The sequence below is a fragment of the Amborella trichopoda genome, chromosome 11 (genome assembly GCF_054954075.1).
Source record: "Amborella trichopoda isolate Santa Cruz 75 chromosome 11, AtrichopodaSantaCruz75HAP2 v2.0, whole genome shotgun sequence".
In the NCBI taxonomy this organism is placed as follows: domain Eukaryota; kingdom Viridiplantae; phylum Streptophyta; class Magnoliopsida; order Amborellales; family Amborellaceae; genus Amborella; species Amborella trichopoda.
The window spans coordinates 27,390,600-27,415,926 of record NC_142346.1 but is presented as its reverse complement, the minus strand read 5'-3'; the positions used below and the strand labels follow the sequence as shown (position 1 = coordinate 27,415,926).

General features: G+C 34.1%; 1 long non-coding RNA gene across 1 annotated transcript; it reads left to right on the top strand.

Moving 5' to 3' along the window:
- Positions 1 to 20,885: 20,885 nt before the first annotated feature.
- On the top strand, positions 20,886 to 21,665 carry LOC148779822 (uncharacterized). Its single transcript, XR_016044215.1, has 2 exons — positions 20,886 to 21,254; positions 21,372 to 21,665. It is a non-coding gene; the product is annotated as an uncharacterized LOC148779822 (long non-coding RNA).
- Positions 21,666 to 25,327: the final 3,662 nt, after the last annotated feature.

Sequence of the window (25,327 nt, the reverse complement as noted above, 5' to 3'; positions counted from 1 at the left end):
GATGTAGAGAGATTTATGAGGTGGGAGAGCATCCTTTTATAGATTTGTTATGTCTTAGGGTATGTTATAATTCATAGGATCAAATCTTAATCATCGATCTAGAGAGACTTGTGAGTCAATCATTCATTTGATCTACCATCAAGATTCAATAGAAGGTGCTAGAATCTTATCCTCCATTTTCTAAATCTATTCCCATCAAATATTTAAATAGGAAAGTACATATCTTACTTTCTATTTTAGTATATTCATTCTTTATTTCGTGAATCAATCAATTTTGATTCACAAGATTTACTAAATATTTAAAATATTTGAATTTATCATGAAAGTTGGTTATATTCAAAAAGAAAAGGCCAACCAACATGGGATAACCATATCCTTACTCGATGATCAAGTTAATCCCTATGGGTGGGACGTGCCACCCTTTGGTAGCCATATGTGGGCCCCACACAATTTCCACATGTGCCAAATTGGGCCCCCATACTTATGGCGGGTCCTAAATAGTTTTAAAATTATTTTATTTTTAAATTTAGAATTATAAGTCGTACAATTTATTTAAAACATTGAAAATTGATTTTTTCATAATTTATAAAGTCATATGACAAAACTATGGTCCACCAAACAATGATGCAACCATGACTCAATGGTATATAGGGGTAATCTCTCACATATGTACATGTTTCACCCTCAATAGTGAATCTCAATACGACTATCTATGTACATACCCTGTTATGATATAACAATGAAGTTTTAACCTTATCTTTAAAGACTATTCATCGCACACAAGGGCCACACAATCCCTCGACTCTCATCTTGGCATACTCCGACCTCATCAAGTGCTAACCCACTAAACCTTTATTGGTTAAACCCCTATGCTCAAGTATCTTGGATTTTTCCAATCGATTGGCCTAGCACGTCTAGCCTAGTCCAAGTATCGACAAATAACATTTCTCTAGTATGATCCACAAGAGGACCACACTTCCATTGAGTTTATATTTCACTATATAAAATGCTTATATAAGCTCGCATAAGGCCTTTAATAGCCACATAAACTTAATATCGCCCACTTGGCCGAACAATCTCTCTTTCTCACTTTCTCATCCCCTAATTACAATCTCTCTCTTAGACATATTTCTCTTATTTTCTCTTTTTTTCTCTTATTACGTTAATCATAGCTTCTGCCATCAATCTTTTTACAAAAGATTTATGGAAGCAATGCCACTATCTCTTTGCTGCTCGAAACTCATCTAGAACGTGGTCGTAGTCTATCTTTCATGTCAAATCATGAATCATGGACCTGTTGTCATAGAAGATTATCATGTACCCTCATCATATGGGGTTGTATCTTCAGGGGTTTAAAGCAGATCTTCAATCCAGTTGCTCCCTTCTCTAGCCATACAACTAGTGCCACGCTTTCGAGTTCCATGGGCGAATAACAGTATGTTGTTCCAGCTGGCTCGTCAATACTGAGCAGCTCACTGGAATATTACGTCCATCTGGATCTTTCATAATAGGATATTTGTATATCTGAATATCAAAGCAATTAAAGATAATCGTGTAATTGTTAACAGCTCCCACTTCAAACATAACCCATAAGATATATTATCTCGGCATTCTCATGCTTGTGTCATGAGGTAGTATAGCAAGTCTCGTACTAAATAGTAACTCAATGCTCATTTGATTTCACAATATGCAAAACATTTCTGAGCTACAAAGGTTCAACCTCTCTAGTCTTCTTAGTAATATACCCATACAAACCAAGTTATCTAATCCACACAACACATGCCAAGGAAACCTAGCAAGATGGTCATCCTTTGACATACCCTACGATTCATGGTTTTAGGTAATCGAGGATTCTAAACAACTCAAAACTAGGTCACATAATCGGTTCTATGAAAAACATAAGACATGGGTATTTGAAAACAATACATAGATTAATGACACATTTTCACATGTGCATAAGTACTTTCAAGACCCAATGTTTTTCCTTATATAAAAAACTCTTGACTTGGTATACTTTCACAAATAGTTAGAAAATATCATAATGGTGTGAAATGATTTGAAATGATTTTTCTCAATTACTTAGTAGACCTCGCAAGACTATGGGGTTTTATTAAAACCATATCCATAGGCTTAGGTTTTTTACAAATAATCCAATTTAACTATGCATGCTTATTCTTGATAAATTGTTTTTACTTCATTACCTTTAATTACTTACCGAGTCAAGTTTATAGCCAAAATTATAAAGTCCATCTTATAATTTTATCCTAATTAAAGCATGACTAAATAATGATTATCAAAACCTGACAAAAACACTTCTTATTGGCAAATATGAAGACTTTATTATGAGATCATCATCATATAAAATACATCGTATTATTAGACATTATTGGGAGGATGGTCACTAAGACCGGGTTCCATCGAAACACTCCTTCGTGCTTATACATTTGAATAAGCCACACCTATCTCTCGTGTTTCATACTTGAGATCATAGTCCTTGATCAAACCACATATCCATGTGTATCACTACCTTTAAGTAGTTTTTTACAAGCACAAAGAGGTACTAAAATACATGGTATTAAAAAAACTGACTCTTTCAAACTTATTAGCACTTATTTCCTAATCTCCATACACTCCATTTATATTCATAAACAACTAGTCAAAATATAATCAAAGAAGTATATAAAACATAAAATAAAAGGTTATTGAATCCTCTTTTGTATGACCTTAATGAGAGATAAATTTCATACCTTAAAATGTTGTAGTGTGGTACCTTGGCTTTCTTGATTCTTTATTTTTACTTCTTGATGAGATTTTGTGAACTTGGAAGAGTACACAACTAATGAAGAAATACTTGGTCATCATCTTTTACACGTTGATGAAGCATCAATCTCTTCGGCCTTTAGATTCTCTCTCTCATATATATATATATATATATATAAAGTACTCTTCTTTATCTCATCATTTCAATGATCACAAATTTAATTCTCCCACTAATTATTAGAATTTCTATGCTTCCATCAAGTCTCTTTACATTTCCCTTATTTGTGACGAAACCATGATGCTTTTACATGCATTGTGTTTCTTCTATATTATATAATTCCTAGAATAAACACTTCTTCACATAGAGTGTGATATCTTGTAAACCGTGTATTACATCTCTCTGAAGTTTTGCTATTATAAATCATACTTATGACACATTATAAAACTTTTGAATGTTCCCTAAAAAGAGCTTCCATTATGAGGAGTTCAAAGATGTGCCTCAATGTTCCACATCTTTTAATTTACTACAGAATAGAAGATGAGCACCCCATGATACAAATATGATATATTCATGAGGAGTTTATCTCTTAAACTTTTAAGTATTGAAATTGACTAAGAAATACAATATAGTGCTCAATTTTGTCCCTAAATGACAACATTTAGTGGGTCTTTGATTTAATGATATTCATGTCACAATAAAATTTTCACAACAGAAAATCAGATTGTGTAGCTCTTAATATAATAATAGTTTATCTCAATCCATAAAGGATTTCTTCTTAAAACCTCTTCTGCTGAACATTAAACTCAAAACCAAATACTAATATCATGGTGTGAATATCAAGTAATATTTTTATTAAGAGAAATAAATAAATGACATTTACATCATAAAATATATTATACTGTAGAAATCCAAGATGAACATTATCCAGTAAAATTGTCTTTCTTATCCACCATCATGGAGTTTCCCTTTCAAACGTATTTTGTTTGAAAGTAGACACATAATGACAATAACTATGTCTCTTTAGACTTCATATCACTTTGTTAATTTGGCTTGATACATATAAATATCCACATCTCAATGAAAGCACACCAAACTGCAGAAAATTCAGGATGACTTCTCTCAAATCCGAAATTTTAATTCCTTATTTATCATGGATATATCTCTTTCAAATAATTTATATTAGAAACCAGAATAAAAAATGACAATCTAGAAACTTGGTGTGGGCCTTAAAATGTTTTGTTATTAACGAAATGAAAATCATGACTTCCAAGTCATTGAAACAATTTTCGTTGTAGAAAATAACACTTGCGCACCCTTCAATAAAATGGCCATATATTTCAAACCACAAAGGTTTTCTTCATGAAACTATTTTTGTTTGAAATGAAATCACATGATTTGTGGAAACATACACGAAATTTTATGGACAGTTCCAGAATTTTACTGGGTCAGAATTGAGACCCTTCATTATCAGTTCATAACTCTCAATTCCCTCAAGATCTCTCACTGAAATTTTTCAGATAGATCTTATTCTCAAAAATATATAATATCACTTAGGTATGCATCAAAGAAATACGCAATTATCTTTATTCATATCAATGCTCCAAAACGACAAGAATACTTGATTCAGCAGAGTGCCCCTTTTTTTGGTGTTTGAATGTGCCAATAATTCTTCCAAAGGTGTATCACTTGACCACAAAAGTCCTTGGCTTTTTTATATCTCACTCCCAACTCACCAAAAATATTATAATAAAAGAAATACGGCATCAAGTAGATCTCACTCTGATACCAATAAAAGTGGAACTATTTGATCAAGCACGGTCTATATAATTAAATTTTTTCTTATTTTTCATATTTTTACACCGGCAAGGCCACTCACAATGTCCAATTACAAATAAAATAACTCTTAGAACAAATAAATAATAGAAGAGAAACACGATTCTCACTTGCTGCCACTATTGAGTATAATTCCTTAAATCAAAATGTTAACTCATTGTTTTATGGTAATAGAAAAGCATAACACAAACAAAAATTTAAAAAAATAAAATTGCTAAAGATTACTTTAACGGGGCTTAGTACACCCAATGCCGAGTTTTCTCTTTCCAATGGTGCTCGAGATCTATGATCGGTCTTTTGATTCTCCTACTTATGGTAAAACCCTCTCAATGAGATACGGATCTCGATCTAGAACTAACTACTTAAGGCTTCAATGTCTTAGTCTTGCTCAAGCTCTCTTGATTTGATCTTTAGAGAGATGAGAGATATAAATCAAAGAGAGAGGGAGAGATCTATTAGCTAGGGGATATTCCCCTTAGCAATCCACAAAAATCGAACAACCACAAGCTAACCCTACCTTAGACGTGCACCTAGAACTCGCAAAAGAGAGAGAGATGACTTGGGCACGCCCCTTTAGAAATATATTAAGGGAGGTCTAGGTTGGGGTGTTCCCCCTCTTTGTAACTTAGTGGGAGATATAAAGCTCCTAGGTTGGCCCGAGCTCCTAGGTTGGTGAGTGCCCCTTAGAGAGATATTAGAGAGAGAGAGTAAAAACCCTAAGAGAGAGAAGAGATAATAGGTGTAGAGATTTATGAGGTGAGAGACCTCTTTTTATAGATTTTCTATACTTTAGGATTTGTCATAATTCATAGGATCAAATCTTGATCGTAGATCTAAGGGGACTTGTGGGGTGAAAGACGTGAACCATCCATTCCTTTGATCCACCATCAAAATTCCAATGAAGGTGTCAGAACCTTATTCTCCATTTTCTAAATCTATTATCATCAAATATTTAAAAAAGGACAGTACATATCTTACTTTCTATTTTAGTATATTCATTTTTTATTTCTTAAATCAATTAATTTTGATTATCAAGATTTACTAAATATTTCAAATATTTGAATTTATTATACAAGTTGGCTATATCCAAAAAGAAAGAGCCAACCAACATGGGATACCCACCACCTTACTTGGTGATCAAGTTAATCCCTATGGATGGGGCATGACACCCTTTGGTGGCCACACGTGCACACCACCCAATTTCCACACGTGCCAAATTGGGCCCCCATATTTATGGAGGATCTTACATAATTTTTTTAAAAAAAATAATTTAGAATTTAGAGTGATAAATCTCATAATTTATTTAAAACATTAGAAAATTGCTTTCTCTTAATTTGTAAATTCATATAATAAAAATAAAATTTCAAAAGATTCAGAAAATCTCAAATAAACATTCTAAAAATTATATAACATAAAATCAACTTATTTTAATGGGAATTAGATTCGTTAGATCTAGGAATTTATCAATGTACAAGAGCACTCCACCTTCAACTGCAGACCACGATCCACCTAGCTTTCTCACACTGACCCAGCAGTTCTCATGACCCACAAATCCAGTGCAGGAGCTCATGATTGGACAACCAAAGTCCGCTAAGGGAATGCAATCTCATTCTATGGATTTCATGTTCTTCCCTATAGACAAAAATCATGGTCCGTCAGACCATGATGTAACCAAGACTCAATGGTGCGGAGGGGTAATATCTCGCATATGTACATGCTTCATCCTCAATGGTGAATCTCAATACGACTATCTATGTACATGCCATGTGATGATATAACGATGAGGTTTTAGCCTTGTCTTTAAAGGCGATTCATCACACACAAGGGCCACACAGTCCCTTGGCTCTCATCCCCGCATACTTCGACTCATCAAGGGCTAACCCACTAAACCCATCTCGGTTAGATCCCAATGCTCAGGTGTCTTGGGTTTTTCCAAACTTGGCTGACCTAGAACATTGAGCCTAGTCCGATTATCGGTAAATAATATTTTTCTAGTATGGTCCACACAATGACTACACTCCCATTGAGTTTGTCTCATAAAGCCTTTAATGGCCACCTAAACCCAACAATGTTTACCTCAATCAAAAAGTAAATATTTTAAATACTAACCTACCCTGTAATCAAATTTCTCTCTCTATCAGTCGTTGCTCTCTTTCTCTCTCTACATGCTCTTTCTATCTACCCACCCTCTCTCTCTTCCTGCCTCTCTCTGGTAGAGAGATGCTGATAAAGAGAGAAAGACAGAGAGAGGGCGGGTAGAGATTGAAAGAGAGAGAGGGTGTGTACAGAGAAAGAGAGATGGTAGAGAGGGCATGTACAGAGAGGGTGGGTAAAGAGAGAGGGCGGGCAGAGTGCGGGGGGGTAGAGAGAGAGAGAGAGATTTTAGTGGGGGTAGTTTAGTCTTCAAAACATTTACTTTTTGACTGGGGGTAAAAGCAAAAAAAACTAAAAGTATCTATGTCATGGGTGTGATATTAAAATTATCCGGGGGTAGAATGTCTACAAAGTTAATTTTGAATGTTATCTATAATTTTTCAAAAAATTAAAAATTGCAAAAGTGCCCAAATCATCATAAAAACCACTATTATAATTTAAAAACATATTTTTTAAAAAAATGTATTGGTGTTTTTCATATTTTTTTTTTATGCTTTACATTTTTTATAGTTTTTTCCCACTCTTTGGTGTCACCCCAACTCAAATTAACCTAGCCAATAGGACAAGCCCATATTGCTCTGCCATGTCAGAGTGAACTTCGTTGAGTCTTAAAAAACCCTGCTGTAAATTTTAAGGGACTAAACTTGCCAATAAATTCAGACTCTGACTCTAGAACCCCTAATAAAAAAATAAGATATCGTGGTCTGAGGAAAACTGTTATCAATTGAAAATTCAGATTTCAGGCAATTTTCGAACACCAGACTCACAAGGATAGAAAAATTCCTCAAAAACATCCTCTTAATCACTTGAAATCATAAAATGATAGACTCACGATAATGCTTCAAATAAAAAGCGGAAAGCTCTTTCAAATAAACCCAAATCCATCACTAAAGACTACATCACGTTGCTTGCATCATCTCGGCCTTTCTTTTTTAATGTTAAGTAAGTATTCATTAATATCAAGAGATAAACTCCCAAATTATAGTTACAAAGAGGAAAAGTAGGGTGAGGAACCTACTTCAAAGCAAGATCAACCAAAACTCTCGAGACACGAACAATCACTAAAAATCGAAGACCCTACTCTATCAAGAAGCTTAGAAAACTCGCTGACCACTTGAAACAAGGAAGCTTATTCCTCTCGAATCCCTTTGCCCAGGCCTTTCAATGTGCAATAAATGTATCTAGTGTAGACCCCAAATTTGTTGCTCTTTGGCACAACTGATTCTCTTCCAACATTGTCCACGAAGAGGATTCCATAAAAAAAAATGAGGTTCATAATTTTATACCTAACACTTAGTGGTGTGGTATGAATTATCATATAACAACCTTTTTATAGAAAGAAGGTTGAGATATTCTACACTGTCAATTGAGTTGGGGAGTGTAAATTCGACACATCTTTGAATATCAGGTCAAAAGTTTGATCATGTTTTAAGGTAGTGTTAAATCTACAACATCCAAATCGATCTAACTTTTAAAGGGAATAAACAGGTATGGTAAAATGTTGCTTTATAAGCAGGGCATATATAGAAAAAATGATCTTAATTTTTATGGACAATGATATGTCCATGTGATTTTGGGGATAAGACTTGAAATTTATTGCACTTCATGACACATCATTTACTTATGGTACAAAGAGGTTACAATCAATATTAGTTATTAGTTGTAGGCTCATACTCCAAAACAGTTTGTTTTCGAGCTTTGCGATACACATAAGCTATCAAAGTTTGCATTTGACAGCTATGAATAATTGCGACCTCCTATGCCAAATAAATGGATTTAATTGATGGAAATAATTGTTCAAAAACCAGGAAGAGCTTAGTCTTTTTATATTTTTTACCTTTAACAAATTTTGATAGATAGGAAAAAAAACGAAGCTAGAAGAGCATTGGAAAAGGAAGAGGGACCTCGGAAAATGAAGAGATATTATGGCACATTTGCTTCATGTGAAAATATTTCACATGAAAAAAATTCTCTCATGCAGGTAAGTATGAGAATATTTTTACATCAATTAGTTGGCAATTGATGTGAAAAGATGTACTAAGACCAATTGGTATGAAAATATTCCCACACTTGACCATATAAAACAATTTTTTCATTTAAAAAACATTTTCACGCAAACCAAATGTGCCATAAGAATATGAAATGTAAAATGGATGTTGTATTGAAAACTAAGAAGAAGACGTCTATTTATCAGCTGAGTAACATGGTCTCACCTTATGGCAAGGCGAGTTTGCCCTAAGTACACTGTACATACATTTTTAATAGTTATACATAATAAAGTTCCCATTTTAATGAGGAGCACTCAAGTGGTGCATTGGTAGTGAGTAGTCTTGTTGTCTAGTATGGTGAGGGTTCAAGTCCCTTTATTATTATTGCCTTTTCATTCTTATGTTTAAAGAGAAACTAGGAGTGACAAAACAAAAAAACTTTGAGGGTTCAAGTCCCTTTATTATCATTGCCTTTTCATTCTTATGTTTAAAGAGAAACTAGGAGTGACAAAACAAAAAAACTTTGAGGAGACGATTTGCTCCCAATACCTCTTGCAAAGAGAATTCATTAAGCGCGCCCTACCTAACACACCTCCAAACAATTTCTCGCAGTGAAAGTAACCATCACACAATTTGACTCTTAGTATTGTTGAGTTTATGTGGCCTTTAAAGGCCTCATGAATGCTTGTGAAATAAAATCATACAGTGAAACATAAACTCAGTGGGAGTGTGGTCTCTCGAGGACTATACTAAGCAAACTATGTTTGTTTATACTAGACTCTGCTTGACGATGTAGGCCAGTCGGTTGGGAAAAACCCAAGGTACTTGAGCATAGAGAATAAACCGAGAAGGGTTCTAGTTTATCCCTTGATGAGGTCGGAGCTTATGCTTGGATGAATGAGCAGAGGGACTGTGTGACCCTTGTGTGTAATGGTGGGCCAATAAAGATCGGGGCCAAAACCTCATCCATGTTCCATAACACGGCATGCATATCAATAGATCGTTCGGGAAAACCAGAAAGCCACATTTTGGGTGTAGCGTATGCATGTACGAGAGATCACCCCTATGCACCATAGAGTTGTTGTCACATCAGGTCTTGGTGACCTTGACTCATCTCTAGGGAAGGACCTGTAATCTACATACTATGATTGCGACCCCTTGGCTCATCGGTCAGACTCTGGTGTCCCACTAATGAGCCCCAGCTTGGATTGTGGGTCATAAAAAATACTGAGTTGGTTTGATAAAGCAAGTGTGGTCTGTAGTCTACAGTTGAAGGTAGAGTGCCCCATAATTGTTGATTAAATTCCAAAACTATATGGATCTATTTCCCATTAAATTAATTTAATTATATATTTTTTATGATAGAAATTATTTTAGAATTATTATTTGATTTTTTATGAGAATTTTGATATTTTATTTATAATTTTTGGACTTATAAAAATTAAGATATGGATTTTTCAAAACTATAAAATTCAAATAATATTCTAAAAACCAATTTTATTAATTTTAAAAAATATATATGATGTCATGGGGGCCCAAAGTGCAAATGGGCCCACCATGTACCATTTGGGTGGGGACCCCACATGCCCCACATGGGTGGCACGCCCCACCTCTTGGTTGTTTCTTTGAGTACAAGTGAATCATGCTTTGGAAGGGAATATTATGGCATGTGATTGAATGAATGATATGGGAATATTTTAACCATATCTTAACTAAATATTGAAAGCATATCTTGACTTGATATATCTTTAGAATATTTTGTGAAAGATTCGCTATGGATTGGAGAGCATAATATTTTAATCAGATATAGTTTATCTATTTTCTTATGATGGAAAAATGGTTAAGGAAAAGGGGATAATGGAACTAGCACCTTCCATAATGTTGATGGCCCATCTATGGAATGGATGACTAAGATCTCTTACCCCACAAGTCACATTGATCAACGGTCCATATTCAATCTCAAAAAAGAGGCAAACTATGAGAAACCCTAAACCTAATTCTCTATAAATAAGGGTGTACCCCCTATTCTCTACACCTTCTCTCTCTCCCATAACTTCCTCTCTCCTCTCTCCAATAGGGGCACATCCCACTCTCTCTCCTCTAGTTCTCTCTCTCTCTCCAATTTTCTCTCTTTAACCCTCTCTCTCCTTAAGCCCATAAGGGGGCACACCACAGCCCTAGGGTTCCCGATCTTTCTCTCTCCTGTCCTAAAACTACTAAGGGTTGGAAAATTAGAGTTAAGCTAAGAATATTTTGGGGGTTGTTTTTAGAGATTTAAGGGTGTATACTCCGTTTGGCCGAAACTTGCTTTTCTGGTTCGAGATTAAAGCTAGATCGCTGATCCTGTACCATCGGATGTTGGTGACTCGGTGTGGGGTGTAATAAGTCCGGTTGAGGTAATCTCCATCATTCTCTTTTGTTTATTGCATATTTAATATCATAGTCTTTACATTCTCATGCACAAGATTTGTGGTGACTTTATTAAGTTAAAGAAAATTAGTTTAATAGCATCAAAGTTTTTTTTGGATTAGTAAATTTTTATTTGAAGCAAGAGTTATTGCAAGTGATCTTTGCCAAAAGAAAAGAAAAGAAAAGGGATGGAAAAAAAAAAAATTCCCGATAAAGATCATATTGCCCATTTCTTTCATTGGTATCGAAGTAACATTTATATTTGATGTCATTAGATATCTTTTCTCCTTATTGAGTCAAGTTCAAGCTTGAGAATTAGATATGAGAAAGCTGAAATATTTGTGGTCAAGAAATACACCCATGGTTAAGAATTATTGAAATATTTCAATATTGAAAAGGCACTCTACTTAATGGGTATTATGAGCTATTTTGGAAAAGTGATATGAATAAGATAATGAGGTATTTTTCTATTGAATACTTCTGGGAATAGCAGAAAGAAGAAGAAACACAATCCCTATAAAGCATCTTGGTTTTTTTGAATCGAAGGGATATATAAAGAGACTTGGTTGCAGCAAAGAAAAGCTAAAGATCAGCGGGAGAATCAAATATGTGATATTTAAAATGATGGGATGAAGAAGACCTTTTCTTCACAGTGTGATAAAAGGAAAAATCCAAGTGCTGAAGATATGGACACATTGTGGCATGTGAAAGCGAAGATTAATATATTCTCTATCAGTTGTGTGTTCTTCTAATATCGTCAAACGAATGCAAAACAATGAATCAAGAAAGCCCAGGTACCACACTACATGGTTTTGAGGTATGACATCTAATTCACATTACATGATAAGGTCATATAGAGAACAAGGATTCAATAACCTTTTATATGCTTTGGTTACATTTTTACTAATAGTTTTATGAATATGTATAGAGTATATGGACATTGAATGATAGGTGCAAACAAATTTGAAATAACGTAAATACCATGTGTTATAGTGCCTCTTTATGCTAAGAGTATGAACTACTTAATGTAGTGATACACATGGAGATGTGATTTGATCAAGGGCTTTGAGCCCTATGTATGAGATACAAGATATGGGTATGGTTCATTCAAATATGTAAGCACGACGAGAGTGTTCTGATCAAAGTCGGTCTTAGTGACCATCCTCCCAATAATGTCCAGCAATATGATGTATTGCATGTGATGATGATTTCTTCATAAATTATCCATATTTGCTTTAAAAAAAAATAAACAGGGAAATTTTTGTCAAGATTTTGATAACCATTATTTAGTCATGCTTTGTTTTAGATAAAATCATAATATGGACTTTATGGCTTGTTTTTGTAGCTGTAAACATGACTTGGTAGGTGAATAAGGTAAAATGTTTTTTAAGACTAAATATATATTTTAATATTAAATTGGATGTTTTGAAAAAAATACCTAAGTCTATGAATGTGGTTTTGAGAAAATCCCATAGTCATGGTAGGTCCACTAAGTCTTTATGAAAAATCATTTTAAACTGTTGTATTATTATCTAACCATTGATTATGATATATAAACCAAGTCAATTTTTTTAAAAAAATGGGAGAAATCGTTACGCCTTCAAGGTATTTTTAAAATAGGGAGAAAGGTTGTCATGCACGGATTTTTAAATACCCGTATGCCTTGACTCATGTTAGTAATTATTTAGAATCCTCTATTACCTAAGACTTTGAACCATAGAGAATGTTATAGGAAGGCCATCTTGATAGGCTTCCTTCACATATATTATGTTAATTAAATAACTTAGTTTGTATGAATTTACTACCAAGATGATTAGTGTGGTTGAACCTTTGTGGTTTATAAAGGTTTTTGCATACTGTAAAATCAATGTGCATTGAGTTACTTATTGTATAAAACTTGATATGCTACATCATGATATAAGCATAAGAATGTTGAAAATATATATATTGTATTTGCAATAATTGACTGAGAGTTGCTACAGTCCCACAAGATTTTTAGCTGCTTAGATATTCAAATATACAGATGTAAGCTATCTCAAGGATCCAGATGATGTGAAGTCTACATCTGGATACGTGCTCATTCTTGGAGGGAGTGCAGTTTCTTGAAAAATCAAAGAAACATATGCAATGACATTATCCATTCTAGAGGCAGAATACGTGGTCTGCTGTTTGGCGGCCAAGAGGTCATATGGATTAAGAAATTACTTAACTGACTTGACTTTCAACCCGTACGTTGTGAGGCAGTAAGGATTATCTGCAACAACACGGCAGCAATATGCATATAAAAGGAAGTCACGGTTCTATAATAACTCCAAGCATATAAAACTAAATATTTCAGTAGGAGGTCCTAGTGTTTGATAGGCTAGCTGGAGCAACAGACTATAGAGTAGTTCACCCATGGAGCTCAGATGTGTGGCTACAGAAAAAAACAGCTTGTTTGAAGAACTCATTTGAGCGTACGAAGAGACAAACTTATGTGATGAGGATACATGATGATTTTCTGTGACATCAAGTCCATGATCTGCGATGCGATAGGTAATATGGAGTATCACTACTTTCGGAATGAGATTCGAGCAGCAAAGAGAAAAATGTGTTGCCTCTATAAGTCCTTTTGTGAAGGGATTGATGGCGAAAGCCATGATTAATGTATTGAGAGAACATAAGTGAAAAATTCTTAAGAGAGAGATTGTAATTGAGAGTGAGATAGGGATGAGAGAAAATGAGGAAGAGAAAATGTAAGGCCTTCAAAGGCCATGTGGGAGATATTGGGCTTATGTAGCCTTTAAAGGCCTTATGAGTGCTTGTAAAATAAAATCATATAGTGGAACATAAACTCAGTGGGAGTGTGGCCCCTCGGGGACCATACTAAGCAAACGATGTTTGCTAATACCGAACTGCACTTGACGATCTAGGTGAGTTGAATGGGAAAAACCCAAGGTACCTGGGCATAGAGAATAAATCGAGAAGGGTTCTAGTTTATCCCTTGATGAGGTCGAAGCCTATAGAGCTGGGGGTCAAAACCTCATATATGTTCCATCACACAATATGCATATCAATAGGTCGTTCGAGAAAGCTAGAAAGTCACCTTTTGGGTGAAGCGTATGCCTGTGTGAAAGATACTCTTATGCACCATAGAGTTGTGATCACATCAGGTCTTGATGACCTTGACTCATCTTTAGGGATGGACCTGTAATCCACAGACTGGGATTGCGACCCCTTGGCTCATCGGCCAGACTTTGGTGTCCTGCTAATGAGCCCCTGCTTGGATTGTGGGTCATGAAAAATATTGGGTTAGCTCGATAAAGCAAGTGTGGTCTATAGTCCACAATTGAAGGTGGAGTGCCCCATGATTGTTAATTAAATTCCTAAACTATATGGATCCATTTCCAATTAAATTAAATTAATTATGTTTATTTTATGATAAAAATTATTTTAGAATTATTCTTTGAATTTTTATGAGTCTTTTGATATTTTATTTATATTTTTGAACTTATAAAAATAAAGATATTGATTTTACAAAACTATAAAATTCAAATAATATGTTAAAAACCATTTTTACTAATTTTAAAAAATATATGTGATGTCATGGGGGCCCAAAATGCACATGGGCTCACCATGTACCATGTGGATGGGGGCCCGACGTCCCACACATGGGTGGCACGCCGCACCTCTTGGTTGTTTCTTTGAGTACAAGTCAAATCATGTTTTGGTAAGGAATATTATAGCATGTAATTGAATGAAAGATATGGGCATATTTTGATCATATCTTGACTAAATATTGAAAGCATATATTGACTTGATATATCTTTGGAATATTTTGTGAAACATATTTCTATAGATTGGAAAGCATAATATTTTAATTAGATATATTTTTTCTATTTTCTAATGATGGGAAAATGGTTAAGGAAAGGGGGATAATGGTTCTAACACCTTCCATAATGTTGATGGCCCATCTATGGAATGGATGTCTCAGATCTCTCACCCCACAAATCACCTTGTTCAACGGTCCATATTCAATCTCAAGAAAGAGGTCAACTATGAGAAACCCTAAACCTAATTTTTCTTCATAAATACGGGTGTACCCTCCTATTCTCTACACCTTCTCTCTCTCCCATAACTTTCTCTCCCCTCTCTCCAATAGGGGCATGCCCCACTCTCTCTCCTCTAGTTCTCTCTCTCCAACTTTTTCTCTCTCCTAAAGCCCATAGAGGGGCACACTACAACCTTAGGGTTCCCACTCTTTTTCTCTCATGTCCTAAAAATGATAGGGGTTGGGAAATTAGGATTAAGCCAAGAATATTTTTGCAGTTAAATTTTGTAGAGATTTAAGGGTGTATACTTAGTTTGGTAGAAACTTGCTTTTTCGGTTCGAGATTGAAGCTAGACCGTTGATCCCACACCATCCGATGTTGGTGACTCGTTGTGGGGTGTAATAAGTCTGGTTGAGGTATTCTCCGGTATTCTCTTTTGTTTGTTGCATATTTAATATTATAGTCTTTACTTTCTCAAACACAAGATTTGTAGTGACTTTCTTTGGTTAAAGAAAATTGGTTCAATGGCATCAAAGTTTTTTTTGGATTGGTAATTTTTTATTTTAAGCAAGAGTTATTGCAAGTGATCTTTGTCAAAAGAAAAGAAACGAAAAGGGGTGAAAAAAGAAAAAAAAAAAAATTCCCGATGAAGATCATATTGCCCTTTTCTTTCAAGTATCACAAAAGCAAAGCATATATTATATATATTCTAATTTATGCGTCAATTTTTTATTTTTTAAATTTAAACTCGTTCATGTGGCTTGGATCAGCTAAGGGCCGAATAACTTGGAGAAGTCGATTTTTTGAACATTGATTATGACAATGAAGAATACACGTATGAAAGAGAAACAAAATAGAGAGAGGTAATCTCAAGAGCTCTGCCGTACCATTTGGTCATAGAATCTCTCTTGTTTAAAAACTTATCTATTATATTTGATGTTTATCAACATAAGTAGTTGTTTATGAGCATAAGTATTGTCTCTCTCTATATATAATGGCGTGCTGTCCAATTTTGTTATCTGTCCTTTCTTTCTTCCAAACTATGGCGTGCTCCAGTATTTTGTTTCTCTCGCTAGATGAAAATGTTTATTCATCACGAGGGATTATTTTTTTAAAAAAAAAATTTATATAAAGTTATGATTTTATTGGTAGAAAATAAGGTTGCAATAATATGCACCATCCACTAGTTGGACAGTATGGATTGAACACAATCTTAAAAGATATGCCATGTATTAATGTTATATTATGAGATATATCAAATCTACACCATTTAAGTAGAATGAGCAAAGTAAAGTATTGCAATATTCTACAAATAATATTGCAACCTCAAGCAAACCACGACCTATTTATGATATGTCACTCCTCTTTTGGAAGGATTGAGACTCATTATTGATAGGTACATTGGTGGTTTACTATATCATAGAACGAAATTCTCTTAATGTGATTAATTGTTGTATGTGAATTTCCAAACCACCTTGGACACAAGTGATAGATTTAGCTTTTGGATTGATCATCACCTTTTCGCATATATATATTTATATATATAAAAGATCATGTTAACGGGCAGATGGCTACAGTGTTAGCTAATGATCCAGATTTGAATGTGGGCTCAATCTAGTGATCACGATTTCATTTGTATTTGATTTTTCATTTTTTTATACAAATCCAAATCACTTGAAATTTTTTATTTTTTTTTATAAAAATCCATATCACTTGGAGTTTTCAACTTTTTAGTCTTATAGTATTTTTTGTTTCCTTTTCTATTGTTTCTTATTTTAATTGTTTTAAAGAAATACTATTCTTTAACCTTTTGTGGTTGTGTGTGACTCAGCCAAGCCCATGGATGTGGCTGAGTTACACACCTCAGTCAAGGTCCAAGTGCCTTGGCAGAGACCAATTTCTAAACCTTAATATATACTTGTAATGCTAATACACAATTGATCACTATATTGTACATTATATACAAATTTGATCACTCTACAGGTACACTTGTGGTCTGCTGACTACAAAATTGCTCTCTTTCTTCATGCTGGTAATAATGGTCTATTACAAAATTGACCACTGTACTATACTGTAGTCCACTGGCTACAAATAATGACTCTCCCTCTCTCAGCGTCTGGCGTGTTGGGTTTGGATAAACAACCCCTTCCCAAATTTCCATGTCAAAAATTCTTTTGGAGAGAGAAAGTTGTTGGCATGGTGCTTTAAACCTAAACCAAAATCAAAATCTCTCTCTCTCTCTAGAGACCTGGTTTTCAGTTAATACTTTCATAAGCCATACATGCATCTCTCTCTCTCTCTCTCTAGAGAGACCTGGTTTTCAGTTAGTACTTTCATAAGCCACATATGCATCGATGGAAGTAATTTCCAAATGAAGATATAACAATCTCTTAATGAAAGCCTAGAAAGAGAAACCTTGTAAATGCCATCACAGAATTTAATGGAGTGTTGGCCAAAACAAGCTAAAAGACATAAAACCTTAATGGAGTGCTAATTATCATAATAATAGGCTAAATCTAACATTGGGCTATTTACATCTCTAATTATGGTTGTACTTTAGGGCTTTCTATGTTTCCCCTACAAACATAAAACTTATATACTTTCCCTTATCCAACCATCCATTTTGAATGGAGGGCTAAGATTGCTCCAATCATAATGTCATGTCTCTATACTATTTTATTTTTAATTTTTTTGTATAAACTATTTTGATACCAAATTTTCGATGTCCAATCCTCTATTAAATTCACACTTGTAAAAAATATAAAAACATATTTCCAATAAAATAAAATGATCAAAATACCTTAAATGATTAAAGGGGTATTTTGGTCATTATATTTTACCAAATTTTAATATTTTTTGTAGGTACACCCCAATGAGAAGATGGTACATACCAAATTTCATAATCATACAATTAGTATAAAAAAATTAAAAATAAAATATTTTAAAGCGTCCGATCTAAGATCAAACAGAGAATAATTCACTTGATCAAAATTGAACAGTTGGATGGTAGAAGAAACATAGATCTTCTGTGTTACAGGAGAAATATAGAAGTCTTTCGCTATAGTTAAGTTTTTCGGTGAGATAATAAAGGCAAAAACAAACCCAACTAACATTTTAGTGCTAAACCTTTCCTAGTTCGAACTGAAAACATTTTAGAAAAATATAGAACTGTCAGAGGTGTTTTGGTAACATAGGTTCTTTTATAAACGGCCGCTCGGAATGGAACACATGACCTGACTTCTTGTATGAGAGAAACGACCAGGTACATAATGTGGACTTTGGAAATGTTCTCTTTTATAGAAACTCACTTATTTCGAACTCCTACTATATTTGAATATAAATAATAATGACACCTTAATCTGGTAACGAACATTTGTTGCTCTTTTCCTTCCTCTTTTATATTGTTTTCTAATGAACTTAGTGCGGGCTACATGCCGTATTATTAAACAAGAAAGATGTCGCCTATTAATCTTCCTAAACATTGGACCCAACATTGATTTTTCCGTAAGATTAGCCTGTATGATAGTATAAGTAAGGGAAAGGCTGAACTTAGTCCACGGGCTAACAAGTGCAGTTTTAGCTAACATTTCAGATTGAATATGAGTCGATCTAACGGTCACGATTTTATTTCGTATTTAAAATTTTTTTTTTTTTTTCTATAAATCCAAAACACTTGAAAGTTTAAGCGTTCATTCTTCTCATCAAGTCGCACTTAATAAAAATATTAAAATATAATTGACAATTTATAAATTGATCAAAACACCCCTGAAAATCTTTGGGGGTATTTTGGTCAATTTATTTTTTATATATTATTTTTAAATTTGTTTTTTGATTCTCCTATTTTTAAAGAATAGACACTCAAAATTTCAAGTGATTTGTATTTATAGAAAAAAATAAAAATTTAAATACAAAATATAATCGTGATCATTGGATCAGTCTCATATTCATTCTAGGCTGTTGGTTAACACTGTAGCTGTTAGCTTGTGGGCTAACACCAACCATTCCCTATAAGTTAATTAGGATTGAACTGTAAACTATTTATGGAAAGATCCTATCAGCCCAAGGGAGTACTGCTACAGTAAACGCCAATGACCCAAATTGAATCTAGGCCGATCAGATGATTCCGAATGTTTGGTAGTGTTTGAATTTTAATTTTGTTTTCTACAAATCAGATTGATCTGAGGAGCATGTGTACATAAAAATAAGTGAATCTTTGAAAAATATAAAAAAATATTTATGCCCAAATATAATATATATATATATATATATATATATATATATATATATATATATATATATATATATCAATGGAAAAGTCTTTCCAACGCCTATAGGTAAAAATAAATAGTGATTTCGTCTACCCTCATCACTATCCAAATTTAATCTAACGGTCACGATTATCCGATAGTGTTTTATTTTTCTTTTGTTTTTTTATAAATTGGAATGACCTGAAATTTTGAGGGTATGTACATCTTACTAAGGCGCATCTAATAAAAATATAAAAACAATTATCTGCAAAAACTAAATTAACCAAAATACCCTCGAAGCTTTTCGGGGGTAATTTTGTCAATTTGTTTTATGTAAAATATTTTTCTTTTATAATTTTCAAAGATTCCCCTATTTTTGATGAATACACGTTCCAAATTTTAGGTATTTTTTATTTGTAGAAATAAAATAAAAATGAAACACTACTGGGCAATCGTGACCACGCGATGAACTTTGGACGGTGATAAGAGATAGGCAAAATCACTTTTCATTTTCACTTATAGGTGTTGCGTATTATTTTTCTATATATATATATATATATATATATATATATATATATATATATATATATATATATATATATATATATATATATATATATCGAGCATAGGCTTTAAACAATCAAATTAGAGCCTACCCCAAAACTTTCACTTGAAGAGGTTGTTTTGATGCCAAATATCCTCAAATTTATCCTCTCGACATCAAGATGTATGGATATTAGAAAAAAATGGATTTCAATTTTTGGAAATAGTGCATGATATATTTTTCGACCGTCAATTTTCAAGATTTTCAAGTTTTCATAAATCTGCTTGATTTACACAATTTTTTATGCTTTAATTTTTATAACTAAAGATGAAAATATAATTTAAGGCTATCACAAAACTTTCCAGCATTGAAACTATATTTTTTGATTCTATCTGAATTTTACTTCTTTTTTAGTATTATTAATCTAATGATGATAACGCTATATTAAAATTTTGGGAATAAAAAAATCCTTCTGAGGCCTATATCTAACCATCTCAATAAAATGGATAGCTTATATTAATTAGGCCAAAATGAAAACTTTCTAGAGTATTTTTTCAAAATTTTCTTTTTATGATTGTTTTTCAAAATGAAAAGAGTGTACATTTAAAAATTAATGTCAAACAAATGTCTTTAACATGATTTTTGAAGATGACTACATTATACTACTATACAACTGCTGCATGAAATCATTCTCTCTCTCTCACACACACACATACACACATATATATATATATATATATATATATATATATATATATATATATATATATATATATATATATATATATATATATATAAGAAAACCACCTTTCTTACCAATATGTTTTATTCGAAAATTTCTTTACCAATATAATTACGCACTAAGCCACTCAGTCCCACTGCACTATAAAAAGTCCAGCCTCCAAGGCAAAAGGACATTCAGAGAAGGTAGAGAGATAAAAAGGACGCAAATAGCTGTTTGTGATAACGAGAGAGAGAGGAAATGGTTTTTACTCTGCATAAATTTGTGCTGGTAATTTTTGTTGTTCATGCACTCCGGTGCACCATTGAGGCCAAGGTGCAGCGACCCCGCTGGTGTGTTGTACGCAGCGGTGTCCCTCGACCCTAATTGTACGCAGTCGAGATGTGTTACTGCGAAAGGATGGAGTGCCCAATCACCTTACCGGAGGATCCATAACAGTGACATTCATCTCAAAGTTAACAAAATCATGACCTCTTTTATCAGGATGGGTTTCACTCGCAGCTGTGATTTCAATTGGACGGCCCCTATCACAACTACAAACCCCAGTAGGTTTATTCTCTCTTTTTGCTTTCTCTCTTTTCACTGTTGGTTTTGTTTTACTCATTTACTGCTTTTATTTTTCTAAGAAACACTAATCCAATTTCACTTTCTTATGCTTGCAGGTATGACCAGCTGCATGATCGAGCCAATCGGGGCACTAGGAAGCACCACATAGATGCTTGTGCTGCTTTTATCTGCCTTCACTTTGTTGTTTTAGATTTCAGATTTCTTTCCTTTTTGCAAGAAAAGAGATAGAGAAAGATCAACTAGACATATATTTCATATATGTGGTTTAGTAGTATGCTTATGAAAACTATTGAGACTATTGTGTCAAAATATAGTCGTTATTTTCCTCTTTATCTACTTAAGACAGCGTATTTCACTGTTATTTACTCGTTGGCTATCAATGTGTTGCTTCTTCTTCTCTCTCTGCTTTTCTTTGACACAAAACCATATTCGTCTCTCTGTTTCTCATGTGGAGATCCCACCTCCCTTTTTCTCTCTTTTCTCCCTCATCTTGCCTCCAAAATGCTAATTAAAGAAATGCATCCGGTCGTTATGAAAAATTCCAAAACTGGGTGAAAATTCGTGGGATAGGTGAAAACTTGGTGCTCGAACCAGTGGTTAATCATACGGAGGGATGAAAATTTCAACTGTAGTTTGTACTTCTTACGTTTCAACTTTCAGAGTTTGCTAGGATGATCTGGTGAACTCATATTAATGGCCACAAAAATCTTTCATTCGTTACCCATTTGTTTTTCTCATACGATTACCATTGGACTTGGGAAATTATCAAGATAGTAACTAGATATAAACTATTTTTTAGCATTTTATTTTGATTTAATTTCAAATTTTTTGACATGGATATAATTTCGAAACTCCCATAAAAAGACATACACTTATGAATTGGATTACTTACAGGTAGGTAAAATGTTAAATAGTGGATCCGTCATGAATATTTTCATAAAATTTTTCTAAAATTGGCAAAAAATTCCTGAGATTAGAAGGGAATTCGAGACACTGGGAGCACATAAGTATTCCTTTTGGATTCATAGGAGTTCTTCCTCTCATATTGTTAAAAGGATTTCTTCCGCTCTTCTAATGTGTTTTATTTGCACTCACAGTTGTTTCATTTATCAGCCAAACCCAGTTAGTTAGGAAAAGACTTTGAATATGATGATGATGATAATGATGGTTTTTTCATTTATTTCGGATTTTTGTCTGGTCATTCGTTCTAGATGTCTTTTATCTGATTGTTGTCTAAAGGAAGAAGTTGTCAACTATGATACGGTAGAATAAGAAAACAAGCAATAAATAGAACACGAATCACAAAATATTATCTATTCTCTACTTCTGAATGCGTTAACTTCCATCAAAAGAGGTCCTCCTTTCCCCTTCCTTTACTTTGTACTTTTTTTTAAGGCGATTTTGATGCCAATCCAATGAGTATGATATTTCTTTGTCACACTATATGGATATACTCTTTATGCTAGGGTTAATGATTTCTTTTTTTATGTTTGGGTGAGTTAATGGGGAGAGGGCCCTTGCTTTTGGTAAGAATTGAGTCTAGAATGTAATGTTTCAAGTCATCAAGCACTAACCAATTAAGCATGAGCTCTTTTACTGGGGTTAGTGATTTCTTTACTACTTGTTTATTTCATGGAAGAAGGGGGTCCTCAAAGACCCCTCTTCCATCATACGTGAAAGTTGTCTTCCATACATCAGTATGGAAGCCGTGGCTTCAACATAACAATGTCAAAATGATATTGTTATTGAAAGCACTGGAAACAGGGGCTTCAAAACAAAATCACCCTTCCCATATATAAATGCAAAAAATACTAGAGTCTTAGAAATCATGGCTTCTAAAGATCGTGGCTTCCACAAATCACACACCGGAATCTAGAAAAAGAGGCTTCCATAAAACAAATATGCATCACCTAGAGTTTCAAGATTATTATTTCCTTTGGGATCCGAAGCTCTTGTCACAATGTCTCTCCATCTTTCTAGACCTAAAAACTAAGGTTCAATATCTAGGCCAGCTTTCTATAGTTTTCCTATTGCATAAAATTTATATATTTCCTCCTATCCAACCGTCCATTTTGAGTGGACGACTGAGAGCTCCAATCAAAATGTCATCTCTCAACACTATTTTATTTTTAATTTTTTATATAAAATACTTTTACACCAAGTTTTGGGCATCCATTCCTCTCTTGAACTCACACCTCTAAAAAAATATAAAAATAATCTTCCTAATAAACATAGATGGCCAAAATACCCCTAAAAAATTCAAGAGTATTTTGGTCATTGTATTTTATCGAAAAAATATTTGTTTTAATAATTTTTTTTTTGTGCGTCCCATTGAGAAGATGATACATACCAAATTTCATAATCATATAATTTGTAAAAATATATATTACAATTTCAAATCATATAATTTGTAAAAAAAAATTAAAAAAAATACTCTGAGGCATCGGATCTAAGATCAAACGGTCAGTGGCTCACTTGATCTACATTGGACAGTTGGATTGGGGGCAGGGAGTATATATCTTCTATGCAGTAAGATAAGTATCAAAACGTTTCCCTAAAGATATTAGTTGGCTTTATTGATGCCTAATGTGAACTTTTAGAAGAATTGTTACAACGTAAGTTAGTCTTCAGTGAATTTGAAGTAGGTGTACTTAGAATCAATTTAAAAAAATCTCGGTCCAAAAAACCGGTCCGAGTTTTCGAATCTCCAATCCAAATCCATTATCTTGTCAAGAATCGACCAATAAAAGAAATAAAAAATAGAATAAAATATGCACTAAAAAAAGGGAAAATTATAAAAAAACCCAAAATATGCTATCTATGCAACTTACCCCCATCCAAACCTTTTCTCTCACTTTTTTCCCCACAATAAACTTTCTATACAAAAACTCCCCCAAAGTAAAAAGTTCATTTTTCTAGACGAAAATGGCCTTCCCATACAAAAAAAATCAATTTGGCGAGATTTGACGTCTGACAAGTTCTACTTCCAAAGCGCCCTTTGCCACGGCCGGCGCGCTACCACCGGAGCGCCCTTTGCTACTGCTGGAGCACTGTGTCTGATAAGTTCTACTGCCAGAACGCCCTTTGCAACTGTTGGAGCACCCTTTGCTACTGCCATAGCATTGTCTCACAAGTTCTACTGTCGGAGCGCCCTTTGCAATTGTCGAAGCGCTACTGCCGGAACGCCCTTTGCAACTCCTGGAGCGCCTGTTGCAACTGCCGGAGCGCTACTACTGGAGCGCCCTTTGTTACTACTAGAGAGCCGTGTCTCACAGGTGCTACTGCCAAAGAGAGAGAGGCATGTGCAATATTGTTAAGGATAGTTTAGTCTTTTTTCTTATTTTTTTTGGGTTGGGGGGTTATTTGCATAGAAAGTTTATTGTAGGGAAAAAACTGAAAGAAAGAGTTGGGTTGAGGGGTAAGTTACATAGATAGTTGTAATTTTCCTTTAAAAAAAAAAAAAAATGTAGGGAGAACCAGCTGCTTCCTAGGGGAAACCACCCATTTCCCCATATACATAAAGAACTAAGACGGTCTTATCAATTCCCAAGTCGAATCAAGCAATTCTAATCCTATCCAGCTTTTTAAAATACTAGTTGGAATCATGCACAAGATAGGAGGTTCCCCACAACCCCTTCCGACCTTTATGCTTCGTTAAATGTGCGCCTCTGTATGTTTATCTAAACCCTGATGACAACAATCGTGGGTACACCACCTCCATACCACGAGCACCTGCATGAGGATAAGGATACGTCAGGTAAGTTCTTAAAAGAATAAGAATTCATGTGTTATTCTCGCTCTTCAAGTCCCACCGGCAAGATGGAATATGTGTTTTAGAGAGGGAAGGGAGTCAGAAGAAGTAGCAACCACACTAGTATATGCCAGAATGCTCTACTTTTTTCAAAAAATCAGAACAATGACTGATTGGAGGCCTACTATGTGTGGATTGAATAAAATAGTCAAGAGCTTGGGCATCTTAACAACATGTGACTTGCATTCATTGAATGGAACACTACATCTCACCTTGGTTAGGTAAGCCCTCTATACCGCT